Below are 26,804 nucleotides of genomic sequence, written 5' to 3' on the forward strand. Positions count from 1 at the left end.
CCCCCCCCCCAAAAAAGATGATGTCTCGCAAAGTTACCCAGACTGGTCTCGAACTCGTGGGCTCAGACAATCCTCTTGCCTCGGTCTCCCAAAGTGCTGAGATTATATGTGTGAGCCAGCACGCCCAGCCAGAAGCATTTTAAATACTTATCAGTAGTAATATGAAGATTGAGGACTTCTACTTTCCATAATATTTCTCCATCAATTTTTAAATCATTTAAATCCATTTCAGTTATTAAGTAAAGTGCATCAATGACTCCGGCATTAGGTTTTATCTAATAGGAGACAGTTTTATCATGCTTATTTGGTGCATATCCAGAGCTAATCAAAAGATTACAAACATATACTTTTAAAGTCTTCTCTGCTACCACTAATTAACTTAGTGGAAAAGTTGATAAATATGTATTGAGGGTCCCCTAAGCTCAGCATTGTGGCAAATACAAAGAGGTGCTGGGTGTTGTGGCTCATGCCTGTAATTCCAGTGTTTTGGGAGGCTGAGGCAAGAGGATTGTTTGAGGCCAAGAGTTTGAGACCAGCGTGGGCGACGGAGCGAGACCCGACTCTTAAAAAAAAATACAAAGAGTTAATGCAAGGTCGCTGATCCCATGAAACTTGTAATCTAGTTCAAGAAACAAGGGGTCAGTATTGCGAGATATATACAGTCATGTCACAAGACAAAAACTAAATATCACAAGACAATATTTTTTTTCCTTTTGATTTTTTTATTGTTTGGAGTCTCACTCTGTCACCCAGGCTGGGGTGCAGTGGCACACAGCCACCACAGCCTCAACCTGCTGGGCTCAGGCGATTCTTCCGCTTCAGTCTTCCAAGTAGCTGAACTACAGGCGTGTTCCACCACGCTCAGCTAATTTCTTTGAATTTATTGTAAAGATGAGGTCTCGCCATGTTGCCCAAACTGGTCTCAAATCTGTGGGCTCAGGCAATCCTCTTGCCTCCACCTCCCAAAGTGCTAGGATGATAGATGTGAGCCACCACTCCCAGCCTCACAAGACAGTATTTAATGAAGTGCTAATAAAGTTGATCAGTACTGCAGCATTTCAGAAGAGGGGATGGTCAAACAGGTCAAGAAAACACTTCACAGATAACGTAGGACCTAAACTGAATCTTAAAAGAAAGGCAGGATTTGGACAGACTACAGGAAGAGACAGTAAAGTATATTGTGTGTATATTTGTGTGTGTTTGCTCGTGCACATGTGAAGACTGAGACACAAAAGAATGCAGAGAATAGAAGTTTAGAGATAACAGCTTGACAACAGCTAAGAGCTCACAATGAGAAACAGCAGAAAATGTGGTGAAATAAGCAAAGCAAAACCAAATCATGGAGGATCTTGAAAGTCAAGCAGTTGAGAAAAAGTGAAAAGCTCCTGGCAGCTATCAAACAAGATTGCAGAAACAGTGAGGTCTAAGCTTACAAAGGCCCCTGCAAGTCACCTTGGTGGAATCTGGCAACTGTCATCCAAAAACAATGTGGGCAGTTTAAACATTCCACAGCTTGGCTAATGCACTGAAAGTTTCCTGTCACCAATGTGTATACTGCCCTCCTTAAATTCTTCATTAATTACTTCTAATAGAGATTCTCAACAATGGTTTTTAAACAGCTCAGGGTGTGGCAAAATTCTTTAAAACAAACAAAAATCACTTAATTGATTAAAAAATCACTTAATTTATTGTAAAGATAATTATAATTTACTTTATATTATTGTTCTCCTAAAAATTGGAAGAGAAAAAGGAAAATAAGATTTTCAAAAAGCTATGACTCATTACCACATAATTCTCCTTGCAAGTTATTCAACTGAACACCAAAACTACTCTTCAGTCATTTGAACACCAGTGAAACTTTGAAACATATGAACTAGTTACATCTATGAATGACTGTGTCTTGTCATTTAGTATTAAATATTTTGACTAGGTGATACTAACTTACTGCTACTCAATGAAGAAAGATGTGCTATCAGTGACAGATTCACAATTTCTTAGTCTCTTAACAGAGACTTCTATCACCAACATTCACAAAATCTTTACTTTCTTACACGATAATATTTAGAAGAAAAAGATGCCCCTGTGAAAATGACCAGCGGATCAAGCAAAGCTGTATTCAAACCTGGCTCTCTATTAGGTGTATTCTGCTGCGTAGTTTTGTCTTACTCTTAAAAAGTTCAGGAATTCAAGGTTGTTTCAGTAGATGTAACAGGCACTCATTAGATAAAAAAAAAAATTTAGATCCTCTTGTAGTTCATTTGGCACGATGATTGGGTGTTACACGTGCAGTGTGAGATATGCCACTCTTAAACCTTGTTACAACACGAGCACATTACCCATCTGACTATAAAAAAATAATAATATTAATTCAGCAAAAGACACAACCAGGAACTCTACATCAACGCAATAAGGTTCACTGACATTATGATTCATTAGTAATACCTAATCTCCAATAGTTCTTTATGATTTAAAAGCAAAACATGGCCGGGCTCGGTGGCTCAGCCTGTAATCCCGCGCCTTTGGGAGGCTGAGGTGAGTGGACTGCCTGAGCCCGCGGGTTCGAGACCCGCCTGGGCAGTGAGACCTCATCTCTACAATAAATCAAAAAATCAGCCGGGCGTGGTAGCGCATGCCTGTAATTCCGGCTACATGGAAGGCTGAGGAAGAAGGATCGCCGAAGCCCAGCAGGTCAAGGCTGCGGTGGCCGGGAGTGGCCACTGCACTCCAGTCTGGGCAACAGAGTGAGACTCCAACTCAAAAAATAAAAATAAAAAAAAATAAAAGCAAAACATATATATGGTATACTACATTACTTAATCCTTGAACATCTCTAGTAAATACTGATGTTTCTGCATAGATATAAAAAAATCTGACTCAGCCTCAAGGTTAGAAAAAAAGATAACAACAACAAATCAGAAAATAATTACATACTACCCAAAGTAAATGAGAGATTCCATGCAACCCTTATCAAAATACCAATGACATTCTTCACAAAAATAGAAACAAAAATTAAAATTGTATGAAACCACAAAAGACCCCCAGACAACCAAAGAATCCTGAGCAAAAGAACAAAGCTGGAGGTTTTACATTACCAGATTAAAATATACTACAAAGCTGTAGTAACCAAAACGGCACAGTACTAACACCACAGTACCAGAAGGAAAAAAAAAAAAGACATACAGAGCAATGGAACAACATAGAGAACCCAGAAATTAATCCATGTATCTAAAGCCAGTTGATTCTTGACAAAAAACAACAAGACCACTCATTGAGGGAAAAATAGTCTCTAAATAGTGCTAGGGAAACTGGATATCCATAAGAAGAATGAAACTAGACCCTACCTCTAACTCAATACAAAAACCAACTCAAAATGGATCGAAGACCTAAGTGTAAGACCTGAAACTACAAAACTATTACAAGAAATGCTTCCAAACATTAGTCTGGGGAAAGATTTTATGAACAAGATCTCAAAAGCACAGGCAATACAAGCAAAAATTAACAAATAAGACTGTATCAAACAAAAAATCTTCTGCACAGCAAAGGAAACAATTAACAGAGTGAAAAGACAACCTACAGAATGGGAGAAAATATCTGAAAACTATCCTACAAGAGATTAATATCTAGAATTTACAGGGAATGTAAACATCTCAACAGCAAAAAATTAAACAATCTGATTTTAAAATGGACAAATGATCTGAACAAACATTTCTGAAAAGAAGATACACAAATGGCCAATAAATATATGAAAAAATGCTCCGCATCATTAATCATCAGGGAAATGCAAATCCAAGCCACAATGAGGTATGATCTTGCCTCAGTTAGGATGACTAATATCAAAAGACAAAAATTATACATGCTGCTGAGAACATAGAGGAAAAAAATAACTCTTTTTTATTGTTTGCTTTTTTTGAGTCGGAGTCTCACTCTGTCACCCCGGCTGGAGTACAGTGACACATTCATGGCCACTGCCGCTTGATCTGCTGGGCTCAGGCGATCCTTCTGCCTTAGCCTTCCAAGTAGCTGGAATTACAGGCACGCGCCACCACACCTGGCTAATTTTTTTTATTTATTGTAGAGATGAGGTCTTACTAAGTTGCCCAGGCTTGTCTTGAACCCCTGGGTTCAGACAATCCTCTCACCTCCACCTCCCAAAGTGCTGGGATTACAGGCATGAGCCACTGCACTCCGCTGAAAAAAAGAACTCTTGTATGCTGTTGATGGAAATGTATGCTACTACAGCCAAGATGATGAACAGTATGTACAATACCCAAAAAGCTAAAAACTGTACTACCATATGATCTAGCTATCCCACTACTATGCATCTTACCAAAAAGGGAAAGGAATTCGGTATATTGAAGACACTTCTGCACTCATGTTTATTGCAGCACTTTTCACAATAGCCAAGATATAGAATCAACAACAAATAAATGGACAAAGAAATGTGGCATTTATACATAATGAAATACTATTCACCCATATAAAATAATTAAATCTTGTAATTCACAGCAACATGGATGGAACTGAGGACAGTATGTTAAATGAAGTAAGTCAGGAACAGAAAGTAAAATACAGTATCTTCTCATTCATATATAGAAGTGAAAAAATGTTGATCTCATAGAAGTAAAAAGTAGAAGAGACACTAGAGGCTGGGAAGGGTAGGGGAAAGGGAGAGACAGAGAAAGATTTGTTAAAAGATACAAAATTGTAGCTAGATAGAAATACCATTGTAGAATGATTACAACTAATATTAGTTTCAAAGAGCTGGAAGGAGGATACTGAATGTTCAACATAAAGAAATAATAATTGTCTGAGATGATGAATATGCTAATTACCCTGATCTTGTTACTATACATTATATGTATCAAAACATCACTATGTACCCCATACATGTGTACAATTATTACATGTAAATTTTAAAAGTTAAATTTAAAAACAAGGAAATAATTAGAAAAGAATAGCTACCACTTACATGTGCCAGGTCCTATGCTAAGTATTACAGTTCTCATTTGATTTTCATATCAGTAATAGTCACCTCTTTTATGTATATGAGGATACAAATTGAGATAGCCAACTGAATGAGGGCAGGGACTTTGTCCTGGTCACCACCATACTCCCAGATCTTACACAGACAGTATGTCATAAGTATTTCTTAGAGAAACACTCCAAGTGTTCTGAGGTACAGTTAGGACTTGAGCCCATACTGACCTCAGTCCATACTCATTCATCTATTTATCCATTCAATAAATACCCACTGAGCACCTACAATGTGCCAGACCCTATTCTAGATGTTGGTAATACAGCAGTGAACAAAACAGGCCAAAATTTCTACTCTCACAGGGCTTATCTAGTGATCTTCATCACCACATTATGATCACCCTCAAAATATTCTGCCATAAAAATGTGGAGCCAGGTGCAGTGGCACATACCTGCAGTGGGAGGCTGAGGCAGGAAGATAACTTAAGTCCAGGAGTTCAAGGCTGCAATACACTATAATCACACCTGTGAACAACCACTGCACTTCAATATGGACAACATAGTGAGACCTTGTTTCCCATCGCCACTCCACCCCACCTCGCAAAATGTGGGATTGTCAGGTAATACAGGCTGTTATCTTACAGCACATGAATAGAAACCCTGCCACTCTTCCTTCAATGCAATACAGGCTGTTATCTTACAGCACATGAATAGAAACCCTGCCACTCTTCCTTCAATGCCGGTCTCTCAGTTACACTCTTAATCCCCAACAACTGGAAACAAAAAAGGTGATCTCTCCTACCATAAGGAGGCAGTAGGAATTGAGGGGAGTTTGTTTGTTTGTTTGTTTTGCCTTTCAGAGACAACTTGTGAGTATATAAGGAGAAGGGAAGGGAAAATCTGGAGGGAAGACAGATACACATACATCCAAAAGCAGACTGTTCTAGGCGAAGTTGATTTACCTAGGGATAACATCAGGGCCTTCATTTTGCTTTAATTTGACAACAAAGCATACTAGGATTTTTTAAAAGTATCTCCTTTACATATATAAATACCTTGGGGAAAAAGAGAAAATTCTTCCTGTATAATCTTTTTCTGTCTATTAGATGGCTCTCAGAAATCATATCTGCATTACCTATATTCTTTTATTCAGTTGACAAGCACTTACCAGGAAACTATCTACCAGACAACGATGGGTGAGAGAAAAGGATAGAAAAGAGACAAGTGAGCTAAGAAAAGACTTTCCTGATGGGCAATCACAATCCATTAAGTAAAACAAATACAAATCACAATAACACGTGTCTTATAGCAGAAGTGGGTACAAAGTTCATTCTCCCATGTTATTCAGTAATTACACTAGGTCCTGTCTCTTAAGATTATAAGCAAAAGATTTAAATAACAAAATTTTCTAGATGCAATTAATAAATATAAAAGAATGGTAAGAACATACTGTGTGTTAAAGGTCAAATTGGCCAAGATCAAAAGACACTTTGTTTTCAGCTTGGGTGACAGAGTTTGTCTCTACAAAATATCAAAAAATTAACAGGCTAACAGTGGCATGCGCCTGTAGTCCCAGATACTCTGGAGGCTGAGGCAGAAGGATTGCCTGAGCTCAGAGGGTCTAGGCTACTGCAGTGAGCTGTGATTTTCCCACTGTACTCCAGTCTGGGTGACAGACAGAGTGAGACTCCGACTCAAAAAAAGATACTTGCTTTTGTTAATAAAAATTATTTACTTACTAAAATTCTCCACTAAAATGGCAAAAGATTAATGTGCTCATCTTTGTTTTAGCACTTTATAGAAATTCACATGATGCACTCACTTCCTAGAACTAAGCTTCACTGGCTATCCTCCAAATAACATACATATATGTATTTTCTGATTAAAATACAGAAATACATCAATACCCCCAATAAATGGCACAATAAAGGGAAGACTCACATGTAAAAGGCCACTCAACAATTCTATAAACTATTTTCCATATGTCCACCCTCAATCAAGTTTTAATGAACAAAATAATTATTTGGTAGGTTCTGAAATGCTTTAAAAATTAAAACTCATATAGCATCCTAATTTTCCTTCACTCTTTAAAAACCAGATATGTATCCTTAGATTTGACTTTGTTTTGATCATTTAAATCTGATTTGTAAAATCAACTTTTAGCTAGAAAAACTGTTAATACATGAACTTTATAACACACTCCTAGTATAAGCTAAAGTCCTATTTGTGAAAAGTCTTGCTCTGTTAATAAGACTGCAATTTATAAGCCAAATATCACTGACACACATAAAACTTAGAGACAACAGAAAATAATAAAAAGAGAAGCAAAAAGTGGTAAGAAAATTATTCCTTCCATTCAGTGAAGAATTAATACTATAATGAAGAGCTAGACATTTTCCCAGATTAATCTAAAGGCAAAAATAAAAAATTTTTTATGCTTAGCAATCTAAGATAACTAAGTTATTTTCAGTTACATTTTAAAAGTGGACCAATAGATAGTCACCACTTTTAACTAGAATGGAAACACTAATCATTTCACTAAGATACTTGATTTTCATAAATAGCAAAGACACACTGAGGGAGGGGGAGTTAAAGCAGAAAAGAAACTTTATAATAAAACTATTTCTTACAAATAAACCACACAGGGAACTTGTAGAAAAGAGCCATTTAAAGTTTTTTTAACCAGCTTGTAGATACCAGAATGAAGAAAAGAAATACCAGGCATGTATTTACTCCTCCAACAAGTACTTATGAAAACTATTATATGCTAGGTACTGGGTATATAAAAACAAAGGTAAATAAAATATAATTCTTGTCCTGAAGTGCTTCATGGCTTAAAGAAAAAAAAAGTCAACAGAAAACTACAAAACAGTGCAAATAAATAAGTCAACCAAGTAGTGAAGGAATAAAAAGGGATAAATACCTGTGAGAACCTGAAAAAACTTCACAACAGAGATACACATGGGCTGTTTCTTTAGGGATAAATACCATCCAGTTTTTCCAAGTAAACAAACAATGAGGGGAAAGTGGGGAGGTGGGGGAATCCTAGGTAGAACAAGCAAAGGTAACTCTAAATGTTAAAATCACCAAGAACCAGGTAGAATGGTAACTTTTTTTTTTTTTTTTAGAAAGCAGGATTTATTGAGAAGACAGAAAATCTCCTGGAGCGGGAGGGGACCCAAGGAGGTTGTCCAAGACTAGTAACTTAATGAAAACAAACCTTTCCCTAACATTAGGGACATATGATCTAGCATCAGAAGATCTGCATTCAAGTTCTAGTTCTGTCATTTTCTAACTGTATTTTCTTGGATATGTGAACCTCTATGAACTTCCATTTCATCTTAAAGTTATATCTAATAAGAATTTACTTTGTAAACTAGGCATAGTGGCTTAAGCCTGTAATCCCAGCACTTTGAGAGGTGGAGGTTAGAGGATTGCTTGAGCCCTCAGGTTTGAGACCAGACTGGGCAACATGGCAAGACCTTGTCTCTACAATGAATAAAAAAAATTTAGCTGAGTGTGGGGGCGCATGCCTGTGTTTCCAGCTACTTTGAAGGCTGAGGCGAAAGGATCGCCTGAGCCCAATAGGTCAAGGTTACAGTGGCCAAGAGTGTGCAACTGCCCTCCAGCCTGGGTGACAGTGAGACTCCAACTCAAAAAAAAAATTTACTTTGTAAACCATGCTTTAAAAGTTCTAAAGAATTCTGGTATTCTAGTATTTGAACATAATTAGATAGTAAAATTTCAAGATCAAAATATCAGCACATCATTTCATACTGAATTATACCATATATACAAATACCAATCTTTCATTGTCTATAAAAATGTCACAAAAGTAAATACTTCTTAAGTATGTATAATGTATATTTTCCTTTAGGTTTTACACCAAACATCTAATTGCTACCAGGCAATGAATACAATCCATATAATACGAAATAAGCCTACAACATCCCCAGAATCAACAAGTGACAAAAGTTTAATGAAACAAGCTTTATGCTTAACTAGTCTCTCCGAAGGGAAATTAAAGCAGCAATTGTACATCTGTGTCTCTGTTCCTCTCATCGTGGTTTAACTGACAGGAAGCAGAGAATAAGATATGGCATACAAATGTCAAGTACTTCCTGCCTTCTTTGCTACATCTTTATGTCTTGTTTTATAAATAGTCCAATCATTTACGTGAAAATACATCAAAGTATGGTATTAGGAACATAACATACAAATGGTGATGAGTGTTTATGAAAACAGAGTCAATAAAAAAGTATTTTGGTGTTGGGACTTAAGAGTCAATATGCATACAAAGACTCATTATTGTAGTCTCTTGTATTCTAAAAAGCAAACACCATACAAATTAAGATTTGAAAACCACAATGACTAAGTAAAAAAATCAAGTGTGTAAATAATGGAATGAGCCCTCAGACTATTTCACCCAACTGTTTATATGAACAACACTTGACCACCTTGATATATGAACCTTCTTTCCACTCCTGTCTATCAAAAAAAGATAACTACCACAAAACAAAAACCTTCAAGCAACTGACTCTCAAAAAAGCAGGACTGATAACTTGTCTCTCTGATCTTTGGTCATTCTTACCATGGCTTCTTGTCAGCCCTCTCCTGGATTATCTTTTGTGTCCTCCAACCATCTCAATTCCCTTGCTCACTTCACTATGTATTCAAATATCAGCTCACATAATTTACTTATATATAGAATATGACCAGCTATACACAAACTAAATAGAACTTTAATCGCAACCGGTAAATCCAGCCTGCTTCAAGTCATTTTAAACAACCTTCCAATTAATTATACTAAAACAAGAGTGCTCATTTTTTATCATGACTAGCTGCCTCCCAAACTAATAATCCTGAAGAATTACCTCAATTCATTATTCATGATTTATATTCTACATAGTAAACTTGGGCAAAATGCAGCTATCTTATCCATTTATATTGGCCAATACTTACCTAAGCTATAGTAAGTACAAGCTACCACAATTACAATTCCACCAGGCTTTTAGTGCTATTCCATTCTAGGTCAATGTCCAAAGTGAATTCTTCATATTTTTATTGCACGTAAGTCCATCTCGAGCTTCCTGTGACTTTTTTCCTAAACAGAACTTTATACCTAATAACCTGCTTTAAGCAGGTTAGCAGTCTCGTAAAGAAACATTTCTTAAATGAGTGGCTTGAAAAAAACATTTCTTTCTTTTTCTTTTTTTTGAGTTGATGTCTCACTGTTTTTCCCAGGCTAGGCTCAGCCTTCCAAGTAGCTGGAACTACAGGCATGTGCCACCATGCCCAACTAATTTTTTGATTTATTGTAGAGACAAGAGTTCATAAAGTTGCCCAGGCTGATCTTGAACCCATGGGCTCAGGCAGTCCTCTCATCTCCATCTCCCAAAAAGTGCTGGGATTATAGGCATGAGCCACTGCACCTGGCAACAATTTCATTTTTTTATCAATATATTCCAAGTGGAAGGATCTAACTTGTTCATTTCCACAGTCTAAGAGTTATTTGTGCACATCTTTAGTACATTTCTGCTCTTACTGTTAAATATATTAGCTCAACTGTCCCAATATCTAGGGAATAAGGAGTAAATGTTCTCTGAACACTGAAGGAAGAAGAACTTTATCCATTTCATCATTTTATTACACATTAGCTCCCTTCCCCCAGCCTCTGGCTCTGATGGTTTGTCAAATAACCCTAAACTGGTGGGGAAAGTCTCAGAGCAGCTGTAGATAGACTGATGTCCACCACCTACCCAACAATCAAATACGCTAACAATGATGTGTAACTGTTCTAGTACACCAAGGGCAGATGAGTATTACACGTTCCTTTCAGTTTATTCCCCAAGACTAACAGTTATTGTACAAGTTTGTCTCTGAGCCACAGATCAAAGGATCAATTCCAACATCTAGTTTACAATGTTCACACCATAAAAACATTTTGAATAAAATTACTTGCAAACAAAATGTTGAGTTGTCCCTCAAACTAAAACACGTAACTCATCCTAATTAGTTATTTTAATTTAAATCAAAAAACTTCATATTATTTTTCTTTATTTTTTAGTATACATGTATGTTTTGCTTATTTTAAAACTTCATATAAATAGTATGCTGTATATAGTCTTCCATTACACTTTTAACAAGTTTATTTAAGACATAAAATTTTGAATAAACACAATAGCTATGTGGAAAGAAATTTTAAACATTGAACATTCCCTAGAACTTAGTGCTTAGAAAGACAAGTCATAATTATTAATGGGTTCCTATAATAACAAAGAGAAATAGCTCAGATGTACAAAGCAACCTATCTTCCATAATGCCTCTCACAAAAAGTGTTTTGTCCTTCTGCAGGATATAGATAATATACCCCAGGAATGCCCTGCTTGAGGGTCTTAACAGGAAGCCAGGGATCTCAACCCAACAGCATCTTTCTAACCTGCTTATAACTCCCTTCTTTAATTCAGTCTGAAGTTAAATTAATATACAGCATCTCAAAGTTCTTCGAGAACACAATAGGAAAGTGTAAACAGAAAATGCCTAGTGAACAACTAAGTCTACCGGAAAAAGTTAATTTGAAGGCACAGTGCACTTATTATTATAAAGCACATAATAATGATTGATACATTGCTGATTCCTCTTACTGTAAAAATTAAACTTACTGTACAGAAATCCCTTCAACTAGTAGAGAAGCCAGTAACTGTCTTCTGCCTGTCATCTTCTCTTTCCTTAATCACAAAGGTGCCAACTTAATGAAAGTATTGAGGCTCAGAACCAATACTTTGACTTCTTTGAAAAATACTGATTTCCTTATTAGAGAAGTACCAAAAATAGAAAAATACTGTATTAAAGCTTATATTTAACATAAACTTTAATAAAATTATATTTCTGCCACATAAGTGTGGATGTGCCAGCATTTATTTAACCAATCCCTAATTTTTTGACATTTATATTACTTCCAATGTTGCACTATTATGTGCTTCTCAAAATGTAATCCTGAGACCCACAGAGAATCCATAAACACTTTCAGGAGTTTCACGAGGTCAAACTTACTTTCATAATACGAAGGTATTATTTACCTTTTTCACTGTGTTGACATTTACATTGATGATGCAAAAGCAAAGATGGATGAAACTGCTAGTGCCTTAACACTAAATCAAGGCTGTATCATCAAACCATACTAATCATATTCCTTACCACTAGAGACTAACACTTTTTAAAAGGCAGTGTTAGCCGGGCTCGGTGGCTCAGCCTGTAATCCCGTGCCTTTGGGAGGCTGAGGTGAGTGGATTGCCTGAGCCCGCGGGTTTGAGACCCGCCTGGGCAGTGAGACCTCATCTCTACAATAAATCAAAAAATCAGCCGGGCGTGATAGCACATGCCTGTAATTCCGGCTACTCGGAAGGCTGAGGCAGAAGGATCGCCAGAGCCCAGCAGGTCGAGGCTGCGGTGGCCGGGAGCGGCCACTGCACTCCAGTCTGGGTGACAGAGTGAGACTCCAACTCAAAAAAAAAAAAAAAAAAAGGCAGTGTTATTTAAGCATGGTGTTGATGAAGAGTAAAAACTATTCATTTTATTAAATCTCAACCATTAAATACAGGTCTTTTTAATATTCTGAGTAATAAAATGGGAAGTACACATAAAGTACCACTTTTGACGTATACAGAAATAACATGGCTGTCTTGAGGGAAAGCACTTATTGTTTGAGTTGTGAGCTCAACTAGCTGCTTCTTTCATGGAATGCCATATTTACTTGAAAGAACTAACTGCTATTCAGAACTGTATATCTGGCAGAAATTTTCCCCCAAAAAAGAAAGTCAGTCAGTCCATCATTTCAAGGAATACAACTGACAGCATGTGTTACCAATGATAAAATACAAGCTTTCAAGTGAAAATTGTAATTCTGGAAAATGTGTATCTACCACTTGGAGTTTGTTGGCTTTCCAATACACTTAAAGATGTTTCTGATGAGAATGGTGTGACTTTTTAATATCATGTCAACATTTGGAACACTGAAATCACCAATGAGTGATGTTATGAAAGTGTGCTCTAGATGTAAAAAAAACCAAAAGTCAATCTATTTAAAGTACAAGACAGATCTATGGATTTTAATGTTTCAGAGAACAAAAAGTTCAGTGATGGGTTTTGAGCATCGCACAGCATTAACCTTTTTTAAAAACTAGCATTTTTAATGAGTTCTGGTGTAATATCAAAGAATAGCCACAATTATCTGAAATGTTCACTAAAATACATTCTTTTCCAACCAGAAATCTGTCAGGATGAATTTTCTTTACATTCTTCAACAAAAGCAACACATTGCAACAGATTTGATGCAGAAGCAGATATGAGATATAGTTGCCTTTGGTGAAGTAAAAGATAAAAGATTTTTCACCCTTCCCAGTACAGTTTTTGTTTTGAAAAACTATTTGTCTTGTTTTGCATTTTTTTTTTTTTTGAGTTGGAGTCTTACTCTGTCGCCCAGGCTGGAGTGCAATGGCATACTCACAGCCACTGCAGGCTTGATCTGCTGGGCTCAAGTTATCCTCCCATCTCAGCCTTCCAAGTAGCTGGAACTATAGGCACGCACCACCATACCTGGCTATTTTTTTTTTTTTTAATTTATTGTAGAGATGAGGTCTTGCCAAGACACCCAGTCTAGTCTCGAATCCCTGGCTCAGGCAATCTTCTCACCTCTGTCTCCCAAAGTGTTGGACTACAGGCATGAGCCACCATGCCTGGATTGTACTTGTTTTTTGAGACAGGGTCTTGCTATGCTGTCCAGGCTAGACTTGAATTCCTGGGCTCAAGTGCTTTTCCTGCCTCAGTCTCCTGAATACCTAAGGCTACAGGCTCATGCCACCACATCTGGCTCATATTTCTCTTTTATAAAAATAATTATGGTACCATGTAATATGTTTGGTATTTTTAGACAAATATATTTGTATTTCTCAAGTTTCTGTTTGAATTTCTAATGTTAGTAAATATTGATAAATGCAACTCACATAAACAAAAGTTCTTTGGGAACCTCAATAACTTTTAAGAATACAAAGAAAATATAAAGAGTCCGAAGTCTGGGGAAAAAAAAGAGCACAAAGTTTGAGAACTGCTACACAATTACAAGTGGTCCAAATATCTGCATATAAATTTTCGTTCTCATCCTTAAATTTTCCTTAGGATAGATTCCAGAAACTGAATTCTATCAAAAGCCATGTAGATTTTCATTTGATATAATAATGCCAATTGCCCTGCAGGTTTTTTCAGTTTATATTGCTAGCCACAGAATACATGCATGCATATTTAATGTCATTCTCAACAACATACAATACTTGAAGTGTTGTTGACACAATGAACAAAAACGCAAGTGGTGGGGTGGGAGATTTCACTTTAATTTGCACACTTGTCCTAGAAAGTTTAATATTTTAATTTTAAATAAGTTTATTCTTCCCATTTTTGATGCGTTGGTTGCTCTTTGTGGAAGGGACTAGGAGGGGGCACAGAGAAGTAAATGGTAAAAAGTGACTGTCTATGATTTTCCTCATTGGTAAAAACAAAACAAACCTTTAAGCTAATGTTTCTATTCTAGTTGTTCTGGTTTAGAAAACGTGTATTTTCTTAACTTCAATTAATACAGTAGAGTCCCCTACATACGAACCTTCAAGTTGCAAACTTTCAAAGATGTGAATATGATGCCAGCCCCTATATGCCAGTTGTACTGTACTACTGTACTTTTCAAGGTATTGTAAGATTAAATATGTTTTATTTATTTGGTTTGTTTTTGGTGTATTATTTGTGTGAAAAGTATTATAAACTTATTACAGTACAGCACTTATAGCCAATTGTATCAGTTGGTTACCTAGGGTAACTTTGTTGAACTTACAAACAAATTGGACTTACAAATGTACTCTTGGAATGGAACTCACTTCTATGTAGGGGACTTACTGTAATGTAAAACTCTACTTAATTTTCAAACTTATTACAGTACAGCACTTATAGCCAATTGTATCAGTTGGTTACCTAGGGTAACTTTGTTGAACTTACAAACAAATTGGACTTACAAATGTACTCTTGGAATGGAACTCACTTCTATGTAGGGGACTTACTGTAATGTAAAACTCTACTTAATTTTCAAAACAAGAACTCAGAAACAAAACACCTAAATCAAGCATAACCAATGATCTACTAAACTGGTCAATCTTGGGCAAATTACTTAACCAGTTTCCAAAATAAAATTTAAAGATGGGAACAAAGATTTAGCTGTAAGAATAATATTTTAACTATGATTGCAGCAGTTCTCAAACTTTTTGATGTTTCTTAAGTTCAACTAATACAGTAAGTGCCCTACATATGAACCATTTATACTCTTTTTAATTTAATTTTTAAAAAAAGATGTGGGGTACAATTCAGGGTTAGGTATACAAACACTGATTACGCAGGTATCCCTTGTTGATGAGGTGTGCCCCTCCCTCTCCTAGCAGTTTCCCTCAACTGTCAATCTCACCACCCCCTCCCCTGGCAGTTTCATTTATACTCTTAAAATTTATTGAGGACCCAAAGAGCTTCTGTTTACATGAGTCATATTTATCAACATACACATTCTTTATAAGTACAAGCTATTGTTATTTCTTATATGCCCTTTAAAGAAGTCTTTTCTCAGAATAGTATACTGAAAAGAATACTTTCTGAGACATATTCTTTTCTTAGGTAAGATAAAGCTGTTAATTATACATGCTTTTTTCCCACCTTAGAAGATTACATGGAGTATTTTGAAGACCACTAACCTTATCTGTAATTTTCTCTAAACTTTAAATATACCAAAATACATTTTAAGATGACAATTCATACAATATGTATGTATATTTATGAATAAAGTTTTTATATTTTGTTCACTAATAGCCGCTAGCATCAAGAATATCTAACAGACAATAATTACTGACTAAATCAATAATTATATAGATGAAAAGATATATAATGAAAAAATTCAGGAGATCCCACAACTTTATAGGAACCCTTCCAACTCTAAAATCCTATGACTTCTATTTCCAGTTGTTCTTTGCCAATGCTGATATGTACACTGTGGGAAATATGTCAGAAAAGAGAGCCAAGAGATGATGATGAAACAAAAATCTGGACTAAGATCTATGTTATAACTTTTTACAGCAGTTCCTACAATTACAACGTTAAATTTTGGAAGCTTTACCTAAAGAGTCCATATCAAGTTTAAAACAACACTAAATCACTAAAGATGCAGAAATTAGCCGGGGTCGGTGGCTCAGCCTGTAATCCCACGCCTTGGGAGCCTGAGGTGAGTGGATTGCCTGAACCCGCGGGTTCGAGACCCGCCTGGGCAACTTGGCAAGACCTCATCTCTACAATAAATCAAAAATCAGCTGGGCATGGTAGCGTGCGCCTGTAATTCCGGCTACTCGGAAGGCTGAGGCGAAAGGATCGCCGGAGCCCAGCAGGTCAAGGCTGCGGTGTCCGGGAGTGGCCACTGCACTCCAGTCTGGGTGACAGAGTGAGACTCTAACTAAAAAAAAAAAAAAAAAAAAAGATGCAGAAATTGCTATCATTACCATAATAATTCTAAGGAAGCTACATGAAACAGTGATCAGGAAGCAAGATGCAACACTGACTGGTTAGATGCACAAGTCTATTAGCTACTTAAAATTCATTAGTGTTCCTTAATACTATATTAATTTCTTTAAGTATCTTTTTGTTTTGAAATGTGTTTTTGAGAAATGTGGATGATTCTAAAGACTAAACTTACCTAAACTACTTCTAGCAAACTAAAGCTCTAATTTGTTAACTAGAAATTACCATTTATCCATCAAAAGCATCCCAAGAAGTACACTCTTAGTTATTTGAAACAGACACATAATCTTATAAAACATAAATCTGAATTTAGCTAATCCTCGTCACTGAACTAGACAGTTTAAAAAATTTTTTTTAACTGATGCAGAGATTCTGTTTTGAGATAGGGTCTCACTGTGGTGCCTAGGTTGGTCTCAAACACTTGGAATCAAGCAATCAGCCTCCTGAGTGGCTAGAACTACAGGCATACCACCACATCTGGCTAATTTTTTTCTAAAAATGTGATGATATGTTGCCCAGGCTGGTTTCAAACTCCTGTCCTCAAGCAATCCTCTCACCTCAACCTCCAAAGTATTAGGATTACAGGTGTGAGACACTGAACTCAGCAAACGACTCTAAAATTGACATCTCCCCTACTAGTTCATATTTTTATATCTTTATTTATATGTGTCAATATAAGAATGTTTTTTATATACATAGTTGGGACTATCACTATTCTACTAAAATTTATTACTTATTTACTTTTTAGTCAGTGACACGACTCTGTTGCACAGGTGAAGTACAGTGGCATGATCACTGCTCACCATAGTCTCCAACTCCTGGGCTCATGTGATCCTCCTGTATCAGCCTCTCGAGTAGCTGGGAGTAGCTGGGACTACAGAAGCATACCAACACACTAACTCATTTTTTTATTTTTTGTAGAGATGGGGTCTCACAATGTTTCATCTTGCTCAGGCTGGTCTCAAAGTCTTGGGTTCAAGCAATCCTTCCACCTTGGCCTCCCAAAGTGCTGAGTTTACAGGCATGAGCCACCATGTCGGGCAATTTTCTTTAAAAATTCAAAATCATGTTTCAAACAACTGAACTCTCGTTAATAAGTGGCAGGCACACTGAACAGTTTAGTGCTTAAGGGTCAAGTATATGTCTACAACATACTCTGAAATGCATCAATTGCCCATGTGTTTAGAATCCTGAAAGATTCTGAATGGGTAGGAAGTCCATCAGTGGGAGGTATCTGTTCCTATGAAAGACACACAGCAGGAAGTGAATGGTGGGTGAGACAGCAAAGCTTCAGTGATGTTTACAACGGCTCTCCATTGCTTGCATCACTGCCTGAGCCCCGCTTCTCTCAAATCAGTGGTGCATTAGATTCTCATAGGAGTGCTAACCCTGTTGTGAACTGCACATGTGAGGGCTCTAGGCTCTGTACTCCTTAAGAGAATGTAATGTCTGATGTGGCGATCCCAGACCTGGGAGCGGCTGCAAATACAGATTAATATTAGTAGTGAGGTTTGACTGCACAGAGACTATAACAAATTATTTGCTTGTAGACTCATATCAAAACCCTATCCGTGAGTGGTAAGTGAGCTCATGTACTTCAGCCGTACAGCAGCATCTGGTGGCAGGATTTAAGTCGGAATCCAACATTTATTTCAGTTCATGTGTGGCCCATGCATTATTTTACCACTTCCATTGCACCTTTTTTTAAAAAAATGGTGAGGTGTAAAATTATTTCATTATCTATTATAATGTAATAATAATAGAAATAAAGTGCACAATAAATGTTACACACTTGAATTATCACCAAACCATCCCTTCATACCTGTTCATGGAAAAACTGTCTCCCATGAAACTGGTTCCTGATGCCAAAAAGGTTGTAGAGCATAAGGAGTAAAAAGGAGTAGAGCATAGGACAAGAACCAATCTCACAAAATCACAAATTAAAAAAATAAAAATCACTTCTCTAAGAAATTTGCATATCCAAACAACCGAAAGAACAAAAACACTGAAAGAATTCAATTAAAAAAAGAATAGAAGCCAGGCTCGGTGGCTCAGCCTGTAATCCTGCGCCTTTGGGAGGCTGAGGTAAGTGGATTGTCTGAGCCCGCGGGTTCGAGACCTGCCTGGGCAGCAAGACCTCATCTCTACAATAAATCAAAAAATCAGCTGGTGTGGTAGTGTGTGCCTGTAATTCCGGCTACTTGGAAGGCTGAGGCGGAAGGATCGCCGGAGCCCAGCAAGTCGAGGCTGCGGTGACCAGGAGAGGCCACTGCACTCCAGTCGGGGCAACAGAGTGAGACTCCAACTCAAAAAAAAAAAAAAAAGAATAGGTTAATTACATTAAAAAACAAAAATTAGTTTAATTATATACCATGGTCAATATGGCAGTTGGCTGGGGAGAGCAGAATCCGAGAAAAGGAAAGAGGGAGAGCCACATAGTTGAACACCACAGAACACTGGACTAGAGAAAGGACTAGACAAATGGATAAGGACAGGAAAAGGTTCTAACACTGATAATAAAGTTCCCTAGTTGCTCTCCTTCTTTACTAGAGGATGTGGGCTTGAAAATATCATTGTTGCCTAGAAATTCAATTTTTTTTTTTTTAGTTGGAGTCTCACTCCATAGCCCAGACTGGAGTGCAGCGGCCGCTCCCAGCCACCACAGCCTCGACCCGCTGGGCTCTGGCAATTCTTCAGCCTCAGCCTTCCAAGTAGCTGGAACTACAGGCACGCGCTACCACGCCCGGCTAGTTTTTGGTTTATTGTAGAGACGAGGTCTCGCCAAGTTGCCCGGGCGGGTCTCAAATTCGCAGGCTCAGGCAATCCACTCGCCTCGGCCTCCCAAAGTGCTGGGATTACAGGCTGAGTCACCGAGCCCTGCCAGAAATTCAAATATTAAAATTACTGATTAATTGCTCTTCACAGCCTTAAAATTGTAAACTCTTTCTGAAAGTGTGGCCTATGACCACCTGTAACACAATCATCTAGGGTACTGAGTAAAAATGCTGATTCGTAAACCAAACCCTAGGGTTACTGAATCAGACATCTCTAAGTTGAAGCCAAGTGATTCTTTGTTATACCAAAGATTGACAATTAGGGCTTTAAAGGTAATACTTCCAGGTAAGTGTTAATTTTTCTTTGAATGGCTACAGTGTGCAGATACCAGACAGAGATTAAGCTGAGGGCCACATGCTTTTTAAAGATTTGCCAACCCTAACTTTAGCAGGACAGCTAACTGGTTTTGTCACATAAGATGGCAACAAAGAGCAGCCAAAGGTTTAATGCAGCAAATAATACTTGCCTATTCATATGTGTTTGTTACCTTGTCACAGGTTGAAAAACGAAACAAAACAAAAAAATAAAACATCTCTGATTTCAAAGAGTTCATAGTCTTATTGGTGAAGACATTCCTATTAACCTAGGTAAAGGGTATTCATCCTTCAGTACTCATAATTCCTTTAAGATGAACTTTCCTGAGTATGTTAAGCTTCAGTCACCTTTTATCTCTAGGCAGTGTGAACCTGAACTTACCTAGTCAGCAGTTTGGTTCTATTCTTTACTTCTTTCACTTGATAGCAAACCCTGTTTTTCCAGTAAGAATTCTAGCCTTCATGCTGTTTGTTGCTTAGGACAATGATGGCCATACTGTGGAAGATCTCATGTTGAACTGGGTTAGAACACTCAGAAATTTAGGAGATTCAACAGTTATATGCAAAGCAATTTAAAAAATCCAAATTTCAGACCTATAGAACAAGCAGATCTAAGGTAAATTTCCAGCCATCCCAGTTATACACACCAAAAAGTTCATAGACAGATTCTGTATTCCCCAGCAGATTCTAAAAGTACTTCTCTCAAAGGATGAGGAGAGAAGGAATGACAAGCATAAATGAAATGAGATTACTACCTTCCCACAGGAAAGTCACATACAAAGTTTTACACACACACGCACTTTTAGTAGAACAAGCTATCATATTAAATAGTATTTGCCCTCCTAAAAGAATATGAATAAGACTGAAGCAGAAACAAACCCGTCTTTGAATCTAGAAGCTCAAACTAAATTCCCAACTCCTTGTATTTCCATCTAGGGCCATCTCAAATAAGCAATGACACAAACAAAAACATCGAACGGTTAAAAAAAAAAAGCTGCTGTAGAAATAAAATAAATAAATGCATCATCTTCTTTCTGGTAAAAAAGGAAGCTATCTACATTTTCAAAATCACTAATTAATCCACTTGGCTGCATCTTATCACAAAAATTATCACCAAACATGTTAATTAAGGTTTTATTTACTCTTAAGGAAACAGAACACTTCAAACAAAGCGTCACTTGTTGTGGACTGGCAAGAGCCGCTCCACACTCGGAAGCCCTGCCATTAAACACTGCATGACCTGGAACAAGTCACAGGACCCTCCGCGCTATTTCTTCATCTCTAAAACTGAAGACGCTGGACAATCTTCAGTCTCTTTCCGCACTAAAGTTCTGTAAATCAGTAATTCTAAATTTAATTCTGGTTGCTGTCTAAATTTACATTCAACCTTATGGAAGAAAAAAAGTTCTCCTAGCCTTTCCTTGCCTTCCTGACTTGTTTTTCCTTCTCCTTTCTTAAAGCCTCACTTCAGTCTTTATCACACAAGAAAGTGAAGTATATATGGTATCTATTTTGTTTAAAATGCCTCTTAATTTTAAGAAATCAAATTCTTCTACTTCTCTGTAATAAATAAGATCTTAATTGTGCTGCTTATTTGTACCCTCTTGTTTGTTCTCTTATGGATCATCAACCTTCAAAAACTTAAAAGAAAAAAGCCTTCATTCGATTTTTCACACAGATCAGACCAGAAGTAAACACAAAGGCTGACTAAACCAGCAATATGCAAACGAAGATGATAGCAAATGGCTCAGAGCTGAATTGGAAAAATGTCTGCTGTGCCTTTCTTGTAAGACCACAAGATTGAGATATGTTAGTATCAACAGTACTTTCAAAAGAGTGTGGAATAATAACTAACTGCCTTTCTATCTTCCCTTTCATCTAATAGGCCTTCAAGCACTTAGAAAGTTACTAACAGCAAATTCTCAAAGTACTAGCTAAATACAATTTTAGCCAACAATAAATGACTTGGCAAGTTTTATTTCCAAAAACTTTATTCCTAATCACTGCATACTCATATTTTATTTTCATTCAAATTTTAGTTTCATAAATGTTTCACAAGTAAAATACTATAACACTCAGTTTCTCAGAATACTGTACCTAGAACCTCAAGGCATACCAGCATGACACTTGTCAGACAAAAATCTCAACAAATTGTAAATCAATGACAACAAATATTTCAGGAAAAGACTGAGCAACATTTTCATTTACAAAAGGTTTTCAATTCAAAACAAGCAAATTTTAAGAATTGTAGTCCAGAAGGAAGGCCAAATCTCTTTACTTCTCCTTTTTACACAATACTGAAATAGTACATGTTTCCTTAGAAGACAGTTTTTTCAACCTGAGAAAGCTGATTAAGAAAAAAAAATAGCTTTGCTTCTAAAGTTGTTACTCAGAAAAAGTTTCCAGTGAGATTTACAAAACTTCAATTTTTTCTAACAGTACATGAATATTCTAATCTTTATTTAATATTCACCTTTAATTGTTACCTCAATGACTGTTCATTTTACTTAAATTTCTATTTAGTTTCCAAAATGAAATGTTTAGTATAATTTCATTAACTTAAAAAAAGAGAGAAGATAGAATAGTCAATGAGCAACACCTATGGACTGAGCTGTCCCAAAACTCACCCTTAGCTAAAATGCCAAATTAAAGCCACTGTCCCTGAATTCTTAACATCCCTATCACACATGAAAAATATAGTTTCTTAACTGCAACTTCCCAGCTACCCCCACAAATACAATTCGATTTTTTAAACATTTGACCTAGTGTGCTTTGTGGTATAAAAAAAGAAAAACTTCCTTTATTCTTAAATCACACGGGAGAGGAAAAAAAAAAAAAACAATCACAAGATATAAAAAAATGCTTTACCAAGAAGATCTAAAACTTCCCAGAATTTGAGTGTTTTGTTTCCTCCTGGTAGTGAAGTTCAATAGGCATGTGACTGACAACACACATTTTATCAGAGTTAACGAACACATTCAGCCATGTTCTTCGACAGGTAAGAACCACCCTCTCCGTTTATCAGTTCAAGAAATAGCCAGAAGCAAATACACAGAATCGTAACAAATTACCTTCAAATATTTTTTTCTCTTTAGATATCGTCCTTTGAGCTTGAAAATAAAAAGCAATCCGACAAGTTTTATGCTGTTAAAATGGCTCCTGTAGATTGGGGAAGTGGTGTCTGTGCTTCAGCTTATGAGTCATACATGAAACCAAGTGTTTCTAAGGGAGGCACGCCCATGTTGCTGTGGACCCAATTATTCTGCTAGGTCAAACATGCAAATCTGCAGGTAAAAACGGGGGAGAGATATGGGAAAGTTGGGAAGTAGAGGCAAGGAGCAAGATCTACCTTGATCAGACTATTACTAAGTTCATGTTAATTGGAATTATTTAAAATTAACATAAGAATCTACAAGGAAGTAAAATTTAAAACTATGTTGTTTTAAAATATAAAAGTCTCAATTTTTATGTTACTTTAATATATCAAATAAATAAAACTATGAAAGGAAAAAAAAGTATGAAAGGGAATGAGAGATAGCAAATTTTGTGGTTCTTTTCATATAACAATGGACTGGTGAGTCTAACTTGGCTACTTATTAACCCTTATATGAAAGAACTATATTGCTCTGTAATCTGAAAAGCTCGCAAATTGCAATACCAGATGCAGATTTGTAAATTCACTAAACAGATAAAATCCACTAGAAAATTCAAAGTTCAGTGAAAAAATAAGTTGAATAAATCAGGTTCATACAACTAATACAATTTTAATAAACAACAACAAAAAGCTACCTCAATGTTAGAAAAGAATTTAAAGTCCAACATAGCAAAATGATTTTAAACTAAACTGCAAGCTTATAAAACACTATTCAAAAAAAATTATCAGTACAATCATAGTTCATAACTCTATTTCCAAATGATAGCCACAGTTTTCTTTACCTTTTGAACAAAATTTTCCATATGTATTGCAAAGCCTCCCACGTAACAGGCACACTACAACAGTTCCACAGCACTGCACGTGGCCAGCCTAAGGGGTCAACAAATATGACCAGGGAAGCTCTGCCCTTCAAGTCACAGTATATCTGACAAGGGACCCACACTTCTGAAATACTGCTAGAACTACTTACCCTGGCCCCTGGGTAAATATTTATTAATTTTCTCTAAGAGTTTAAATTAGTCAAAATGGCTATAAAGCACTAAGCATGTCCAAAAGCACATGAAATGATAAAGTGCACCTCAATAGGTAGCCTTTGTCCTAATATTTTATAATAAGTAAACAAGATTTAGCAAAGTTTTCTCCCTCTAGTTAATTACTTGGGAGTAATTATTCTGCCTTACCAGAGGCACAGATGAGAACACAAATTATTACTAACTTAGGAACTTTACAAACTGCTGCAAAACACAATTGTGAACCAACTTTCTGCCCTCATGTGTGTCTATTTATTCCATTCTACGGAACATTCCTTGATTTATCTTTTTACTAAAATATATCTCCATGGTTTAACAAATTACTAATAAAAATTATGTTAAAAGAAAAAATATATCACATTTTCTATTGTCAAATGTCATATTTGACCAACTTTAATTCACTTATCCAGAGTGACTATTCAGAACCCATGTACCAAGAAACACCTCCCTCCAAGCAGTCATGGGAGATTCCCTGGTTCACTGGAAAACTCGCCCAAGTTGTTTCCCAGAGCTGGAACTTATTTTAGACGATATCAGTGCAATTATAAAGACATGTAATATCAATGTTCATTATTTTCTTTTAGTTCGTTAGAAATAAAAATTATCAGGGTGAAAGAGAGTAATAGTAAAAGGATAGTATCAGAATAAACTAGTGACAGAGTTCATAATGAGAGAAAGCCAAAAAAAAAAAAAAATCCCACCTTATAAAACTACAAATATAACTTAAAAAAACCTCAAATCTAAAGCCATTCTGTACCATCTATAAATTGTATATATTCCCTAAGTATATAGCACCACACACTAAGTTTCTCAAAGTCAGCATTAATATAAGACAAGTTTCAAAAGACAAAGTGAACATCAAGCATGAGAAGTTTTTATGAACTATGAATACAAAAAAGAAGCTTCTGCTGAGAAAATCCATTTATATAAAGTATCTCATTACTTGATAATGACAGATATATGTAATATAATATATATGTAATATAATTTAGAAGTTTAGCCACCAATATGTAAAAGTGAAGTAAAAAATTTAAAGGGAAAATAATTACCCCTCTTCAACAGAAACAAGTATTTTAACTATTCCTGAGGAGATTATTCCAAAGTTGCTATTACGTATGTTAATTGGCCCTTTGCCCAGGAGTGTTCCCATTATTTTTGTACCACCATTATGATTGTACCACCTACAGGAAGTGGATTCTGGTTCTATTCACAGCCCCAAGAAATCAATCTCCACACACTACAGTATCAATGAAAAAAAAAAAAGAGGGAGCACAGGTTCTAAAATCAATCTACTTGGGTTCAAATTCCAGCTCTGCTACCTATTATTAGCTATTAATTTTGGACAATCACTTAATAATTCTGTGTCATAAGTTATTTAACTTATTTAATATAGGTTAATAGTAACTACCACAGAAGATTCTTGTGGGGATTAAAATAAGTCCATGTACTGCTATTCAGACTACATAAAAGTGCTTTCAAAACACAAAAATAAAAAAAACTTAGATTTTCAGATGATCATATCTGAACAGACATTTTACCAAAGAAGAGATACAGAAAAGGTGAAAAGATCTCATGAAAAACACACAAAAAGATCAACATAAATACTCAATAGAAAAATGCAAATTAATGTCACAATACTATTACAAAACAGAACACCACTGAATACTAAGTGTTGGTGAGGATATGGAACAAACAACTCTTACACACTGTTGATGAGAATGCAAGATGGTATAGTTACGTTGCTCCCAGTTTAGCAGCTTTTTATAAAGCTAAACATACATGTATCATACAATCCAATAATCCCACTCCTAGATATTTACACAAAATATCTGTTAATGCAAGGCCGGGCACAGTGGCTCACACCTGTAATCCCAACACTTTGGGAGGCTCAGATGAAACCTGAGCCTGGACAACTTGGTGAGACCTCTTCTCTACAATAAATCAAAAGATTAGCCGAGCATGTTAGAGCCCGCTTGTAGGTCCAGCTACTTGGAAAGCTGAGGCAGAAGGATCACCTGAGCCCAGCAGGTGAAGGACGCGGTAGCAGTGAGTGTGCCACTGCACTCCAGGCTGGGCAACAGAGTAAGACTATGACTCAAAAAAAAGTAGGCAAATATTTATAGTAGTTTTGTTTATAATTACCAAATACCGTAAACCTAAATGCCCATCAAATGGTGAATGGATAGACACGTGGTATATCCATACAATGGACTGCTACTCAGCAATAAAAAGGTATGAACTTCTGAAATATGCCACAATATCAAAGTATCTAAAAGCATTAATTAGGATGGGCCGGGCTTGGGGGCTCAGCCTGTAATCCCAGCACTTTGGGAGGCCGAGACGAGAGGACTGCCTGAGTCCACGGGTTCGAGACCAGCCCAGGAAACTTGGCAAGACCTCGTCTCTACAATAAATCAAAACTTAGCCAGGTGTGGTAGTGTGTGCCTGTAGTTCTGGTTACTTGGAAGGCTGAGGTGGAAGGATCGCCGGAGCACAGCGGGTGGACGCTGGAGTGGCAGTGAGTGTGCCACTGCACTTCAGCCTGGGTGACAGAGTGAGACTCTGAATCATAAATAAATAAATAAATAAATAAAAAGCATTAGGCTGAATAAAATGATTCTCCCCTACGGCGTTCTAGAAAAGGCAAAACAAAAGGGACCAAATCCTATCAATGGTTGCCAATGGCTGGGACTGAGGAAAGGGGATTGACTACAAAGGAGAACAAGGGAACTGTTTAGGGTCATGAAAATATTCTGTATCTTGAATGTGGTACTGGTTATACGACTTACAGATATATGCCACCAAAATTCACAGAACTGTAAAACTAAATAGGGCAAATTGTACTGTATAAAAGTTATACCTCAGCCAGGCTCAGTGGCTCAGCCTGTAATCCCGCACCTTTGG

General features: G+C 36.6%; 1 protein-coding gene across 1 annotated transcript in view; it reads right to left on the reverse strand.

Annotated features, from left to right (window-relative positions):
• Window positions 1-22,999, reverse strand: part of ELF1 (E74 like ETS transcription factor 1) — an 85,043-nt gene extending 62,044 nt beyond the window's left edge. The window contains exon 1 of the mRNA XM_008060072.2: window positions 22,787-22,999. The gene's annotated coding sequence lies outside the window, so the exon portion shown is untranslated. The remainder of the gene's footprint in view (window positions 1-22,786) is intronic.
• Window positions 23,000-26,804: the final 3,805 nt, after the last annotated feature.

The sequence above is a fragment of the Carlito syrichta genome, unplaced genomic scaffold (genome assembly GCF_000164805.1).
Source record: "Carlito syrichta isolate Samal-C Ts95f unplaced genomic scaffold, Tarsius_syrichta-2.0.1 Scaffold304508, whole genome shotgun sequence".
Lineage (NCBI taxonomy): Eukaryota > Metazoa > Chordata > Mammalia > Primates > Tarsiidae > Carlito > Carlito syrichta.